Consider the following 7216-nt stretch of genomic DNA (forward strand, 5'->3'; position numbering starts at 1 on the left):
ATCTCAAGCTTCTGCTGACTTGATAAATTCTAGATATTTATACACCGCAACATGTGCACATTGCTGCAACTAATAAGTTTTTCCATAAAAGCTTAATGTTAAAACCAATTTTTGCAACAAATATTTATTGAAAGGGAAATAAAATCACCTAGTTTTTCACGATATAAGAAAATATGTACTGGCAGTTGACACTGTCAAAAACCACCAAGTTTATCACAGTACAACCAGATATGTACTGCAGTTTTTACCAGTATAATCGAATATGTACTGGCGACAGTTGACATTGTCAAAAACTACCCCGTTTTTCAAACATTACACATCAATATTTCTTATCAGAAACATGCTGGTTTTGCATGTTATTTTCCTCTTGCAAGGTAGCACATGTTGATATGACCTAATACAAGTGCAAGTTTTCTACAGTACTAGTCAAGATAAGGAGAAAAGAAATAAGGCTATTTCTGCAGTACAAAAGAAATAAGGTTCACTGGTTTCACATGATACATATCAGTAACTAATGCTTTTACACAGTACATATCCGTATCTATTACAGTACATATTAATATGGTATATCAATTAATAACCTAGTACATGTCAATATGTACTGTAGTATCATATTCAAGCATAAACTATGGTTAAGGGTCTATACGATGTATAATTATATGTACTGCATCAACGAATCACTTTTGGATAAAGTACATATTGATATATAATGATGCTTGTGGGGAGCATAAAACAGATTTTAGTACAACAAAGCATATTGATATGCATTGATGCTTACGGAGAACTAAAAAAGAGTTTTACATAGTACAATAGAACGTATTGATATGTACAGATGCATACACACAACAACAAGGAAAACAATACATATTCATATGTACAAAGTAACACAATACAACATTACATATTTATATGTATTAATGCTTATAGAGAGCATAAAGAGGGTTTCACATAATACAACAACACATATTCATATGTACAAAGTAACACAGTACAACAATACATATTGATATGTATTGATGCTTATAGAGAGCGTAAAGAGGGTTTACATAATACAAAAATATATATTCATATGTACTGCATCGTACACGCAACAATAATCCAATTATTCAACATTACATATTAATAAGTAGTACAAATATGTAATATGTACTATTAGATCATACACATAACACTAATCTAACTATCGAACATTACATCTTGATATGTATTGTTCCTTTTAGAAGCGAAATTAGAAGTGAATTTTAGATTTGTACCTTCTTTTGGTAAAAATGCTTTCTTCCATTTTGTTGATGAAGGAGTAACAATGTTTTCTCTGTATTTGTTGTTGATGGTGGAGGAGTAACAATGTTTCTCTTCCTTTTTGTTGTTGGTGAAGGAGTAACAAGAAAACGAATAACAAAATCAGATCCCAAACCCATCAATAATATAGGAAAATCTTGTTTGATTTCACCGAATCTAGGGTTTTCCCATTGATTTTCTTCTGCTTTGATGATGAATTATTTGGGTTTTGTGACCTAGATTTTCAGATAAAACTCAAAATCGTGCCCTAGATTTTAAGTTTTTACTAAAATAAAGAAGATGAAATTGAAATCAGGAAAAATAAAGAAACTGGAACTCAAAATCGTACTATAGATCTTCAGATTTGAGTGAATACAAAAGAAGATAAAACTGATTTCTGCCGCTGGACTGTAGAAGATGATTAAAGTTTTACACGGACTCTTCTCATGGGTAACTTTGTAATTTTTCGTTTTTTGAAACTTTGTTGGACCAGGCAACAAATGTTTTATCCCGCTAGACTACAGATTAACCCGGGTCGGGATTTCTGGACTAAACAGGAAATTCCTCATTGAAATTTAGGATGGGTTTGCCTAGAAATGACCTTCAAAAGTCGTACCACTTACAACACGCCAAGTGATGCCATTCCCATAAGTCAGCACTTGATTGAGTACATTTTTCTCTTTCCCTCCCCATCTCATTCAAATTTCAATAGTTTTTTTTTTGTGTTTGAATTTGTCAGAATCATAAATCATTAGTGTAATTAACTAATCAATTCCTTCTTAATCAAAACCAGGCTATCTGTGTCAGGAGACTCAGCACTATTGTCCTGTTGAATATTATAACCTCGTGAGGTGTGTGTGATAGCGAATTCTGCATCAGCGGGTATATTTTTCATCCACGGCCAAACTGCCGATAGTGGTTATTTTTTAGATACTGTTAGATGTTGATGGATGCTGAAATATAATTTGACATTTTAAAATATAATGATACTACTCATACACAAATCAAAAAAAAAAAAAAAGAACTTGTCTAAATGTGGCATCTGTAGAACCAACTCTTCCAATGCTTAAATAAATTGTCAGTAAAATGTACTATTGTGACTCAGTCGATTACAAGATAGATAGTTTTAAGAAACTAGCTGAAGGTGCACAATACCTAACAGCAATAGTGATACAAAATGTGTGGAAACCATAAATTAAGCCCAGTCAAAGGACATACATGTAAGTTTCTACTAGAATACTAGAAGTTGTTTAGCAATGGAATAAATAAACTGTATGATCCATCAAAAAATTAACTAACAACAAGGATCATACACCCTGATCCAAATAGAAGCCTCACTCATAACTAAACATAGATCTCACTGTAGTTATCTTCTTCTTTACAGATACGTACTGTATCATAAAATGAAAGCACTGCCGGATAACTTTCTGGTGTTTGGCTAAAAAGGTCATGTATATTGTCAAAGGACGACAAATCATATCCATCAGGTACTATGTTTCCTGTGGCCGTCGCTAAGTTTTTCAAAGAAAGCGAATTCTCAGCGTGACTTGATATGTAATAATCATAGCTGTTTCTATCACCTTCACTTGGATGCTTTACTTCCTTCAGTTCTTTCGAGTGAACATTGTATAACTGGATAACATGACTATTTTTGCCAGTCAACCTCCAGTACAGAAATATCTGGTTAGATAAACACATAATACGAGTACTGGTAGTACCTTCGTCCGTTTGAGAAAATGTAGTATACTTGTAGTTGCACGTAGGAGCAGGATTTCGTACCGTTGTTGGAAGATAGAATTCAATAGTTTCCTTAACCCAAACTTGTTCCGTGTTGTCTTTCAGTATATGAAGTTCAACCTTGCCATTACGACCATCAAATTTCTCCATACTTGCAAAGCAAAAGCACCCTTCATACTCCAATTGATAGAAGTTACGGCTGTTATAGTTCAAAACAAATATATCATCGTCTGGAAGTTTTATCACTTGAAACTGCTCATCATGGAAATCAAAAGATACCAAAAGACGATTGTATATCTGCTCTTGTTCTTCGTCATCATTTAGCAACTCGTAAAACAGAGTTCCAGTGCAAGAGATGGGTGGTTCGCTACCAAGATGATACTCAGAGTAAAGTACTGGATGAAGTTTTGGCTTTGGATGTTTGATCTTTCTCCATGGAACCCACCGTAAAGATAAAATATTTATAGTAGCGTCCATACCCGTTATAATCATCGTCACGAGCATCAGCTTCATCGCATTGCATGATACACATCACCTTGTATTCGTTGTTGAGTATGTCATATCCAAATTGAAACCCGAAAATTGTTCCAAAATCACAACAGATACGAGAGATGATGCTTAATTTCTCCAGCCTACTAGGGTTGTAAATCTCAACTAAAAAATAAAGCCATGGATGTGAACCAAACTGACTACTGCTATTGAAACATACCAAGCCATTACAATACCCAACCATATACTTAAAACTTCTCCTTCTCATAGCTGCTATATTTCGAAGAAGAAGGAGACCATTAATATCAACATTACCATGATTGGAATTTTTCAAATAGAACAAGTTTCCCCAGTATTTTCCACTTTTTGGTGGTTGAGCACATTCGATGTAGTATTCTTCAGATTGTGGAGGTCGGAAAGTAAATATGAGAATAGGGTTCTTTTGGGATTCAGCATAGTGGGATTTATTGAATCGTAGATGATCAACTACAATTGTATCAAACCATAACTTGCAAACACAGCTGAATCTGAGCAAAGATTGAACTGGTAATTTGTGTAATATTTGTACAACTACATCATGAGGAATACCTGGAGCTCTAAATTTAACTTCATCGCATTTTTTCTGGATGTTTCTCAGACCCAAGCAATGGCAAGATGATTCCTGATTCCCTTTTCACTTGTGAATCATTAACTACTTTAGACTTTAAGTTTCCCGAACAAAATGAGCTCGATCTTCCAGAATCATTTTTCTTCCAAGACTCAAGATCCTCCGGCTTACAAATATTGTATATGATGATGAGAAATTGGCTGGAACACTTTTTTCTAATTGCCCAGAACTTGAAGAGCTGTATTTGACTGATAGTAGTTGGAGGAATGTTTTTTCCATACATGTTTCAGCTCCTAAATTGAAGTCCTTCACTTTAACTGGAGGTTATAGAAGTCATATGGAATTTGTCAAGGTCAAGATCGATGCACCAAATCTAAGGTCCTTCACTTTCTCTGATTGGCTACCAGAAGATTTTGTTGTCAATAGTTTTCCATTGCTACATGATGCAGATTTGTACTACAACTATGGCGACATAAAGAGCAGAGTTGGTCCTTTATCTGAGTTTGTATTGAAGCTCAGCAATGTAAAGCTCTTGAAAATGTCGGGTGCTTACTTTAAGGTATGCTTGCTTACCTTTAGTGTTTCTTTCTCAGAATCTTGGCTGACTAGGTTATTCTATATAGTACCTTGGGTCCTCTCATCTAACTTGGCCAGACAGATATCTCTTGTTCTAGATAAATAACCTTCTTCTTGGATGAGTTAGCTACTGAGGATCTTATCTGGAAAGTAGGTGCTAAGATTAGATACTCTGACAGACCAGCATTATTGCGTAGGGTTTAATGTCCAGAATTTTATTATCATTGGTTTAGTTAGATTATTAGAGTCTATGAATTTGTAGTCTGTATATTTTGTAGGGCATAGTTTTTTGCTGCAGTACAAATTCCTGTTATTGTTTGTTTTTGTTTTTGCTTCATATTAGTCTGCTGTTACAGAGATAGTTTTTGTAGAATTCTATAAGTTCTAGCAAGATGGTTTGATTGATCGACCAAAGAGAAGAGATTTAAGGTCTCTTTGACAAAATTTTCAACCTCCCTATATAAATACCTCCCTATATAAATTACAGATCCCTTAATTGACTCTTGGTGATGCTGCTAAGATCATAAAACAAGCATAAGAATGCAAATCTGTGTGTTATTTTCTGTACCACTGAGTTTAGTGTGTCTAGAAAAGCTATTCCAAGATGCGTACATAAGTTCTTGGTATAACGAGGTACAAATAGTATATTGATAATTCCGAATTCTGCTATTTTTTCCACCATGACGTCAGTTGGAAACCAAACACATTTAATTTCTTTGAGAATTTAGAAATGCCCACAAAAATCTTCCCTGGTTAGAGTTCCTGCCCATGCCAAAGAAGAAGAAAACAGAACCTAGTTAGACTGGAGATTATATGTTTCATTCTCCTCTCCATTGACATTGAGGTGTGAAGTTCTCTTGGATTTGTTTGTTCACACCGCCAATCTGTCGTGCCTCTAACCAATGGTCAATTCTTTTTCCTTCCGTGTTCTATATCTCTTGTTTTCACTTGAGTATCTTTTTTCTGCGTGCCTTGTTATTAGATTCTCAAGCTCGCGAATGTTATGTCTACAAGTTTCCCTACCTTTCACAATTTGATCAGCTTGGAAGTGTATGATATTCGTTACCGGCAAATGGACACATTACTCAACTTTCTAAAGTTCTCACCAAATTTGGAATCACTAGCCATTAATAAGTTATGTTACACTTCTCAAATCTTCTGTTTGTTATTGCAATCACTATTCATTAAAACAAGAAAAGAAATTCATCATTACCTACTTTATGCCCTTTCTGATTTGTCTTAACTTGAAACATCGGTTGTAGGTTCAACTTGTTTCATCTTCTTTAGGGTGGATGAGTGCAGCAGCAGAATTTATGAGAGCTGAGCACTGGGGTTTATGAACTAATATATATTGATTTATATATATATATATATAGAGAGAGAGAGAGTTTCTCTTTTCAATGCTGGATTACATTTTTAGGAGTGTTTCTGACAGTTTCTAGAATGAGATTGAGATTGAAATGTGATGCATCATTCATGGTATCGTCAGCATTGTGTAACCAAGCATCACCTGTTTGTTATGTGCCATTCTAATATGCGCGTTTCGTAGCTAATGTGTTTTTGTTTAGGAAGCAGTTTGTGTGTTGTAAGCCATTGGATTCACTTGTATTGTAATCACTATCTTCGGCAGTAGTTTTTAGGTTTTAAATCTCGGTTTTTTAGTTTCTCTTTAGACATATAAGCTTTCTTCAACCGTTTCTTATAGCTTTTTTGTTAGTTTCAGATTTTGAATCTCTTTTGTTAACTTAGATTATATTATTCTCTCTGGTTTCATTTGAACGATTTCTTACGAGGACTTTTTGTATCAAACTATTGCTTTTTAGGCTTAGGCTAACCCCTATGGGTTAGATTGGCCAAAAAGTGTTGCAAATCAAGAAAAAAGTGTGGGAAAAAAGTTAACACTATTTCTGTCTACTTTTCTCTCCTATTATTTGCTCGCAGTTCAACTAGCAGCGAGATTGAAACGCTGAACTGTTTTGCGCTCACAAGATAACTTTAACGTTGAACCATTCAGCGCTCTATATTTTTTATTAAATGTTTAGAGAGAATGTAACGGAGAGAGAGGAGAAAAGGGAGAGAGAGGAAAAAGAGGGAGAACATGATGGGGAGAGAGAGGAGAAAAGGGAGAGAGAGGAAAAAGAGGGAGAACATGATGGAGAGAGAGGAAAAGGAGGGAGAGAGAGAAATGAAAAAAAGGGAAAGAGAGAAAGGAAAAAGAAGGAGAGAGAAATGGTAATGATTAATTGTTTGGAAAATAAAATCATGTGACGCTGTTTGATTCAGCGTTTCGCTGTTAGATTATAAATACCATAGGACTTAGGAGGTTGCCCTAGCTGACGTGGATGGCCAATATAGCTGCTAGATTAGAAGACCATAGGGGTTAGCCTTAGTGTTGTGGCTATAGAACATTCAAGATTCAACTTGTGCCACGTAAGCTTGAACACAACCAACCGCTATGGTAATTCAAGATCCAGTCTATTGGGCCCAGAATCTTATAAGCCATCAGATTGAAAAAATCTATTATTTTAT

This window comes from Papaver somniferum, chromosome 7 (genome assembly GCF_003573695.1).
Source record: "Papaver somniferum cultivar HN1 chromosome 7, ASM357369v1, whole genome shotgun sequence".
Classification (NCBI taxonomy): domain Eukaryota; kingdom Viridiplantae; phylum Streptophyta; class Magnoliopsida; order Ranunculales; family Papaveraceae; genus Papaver; species Papaver somniferum.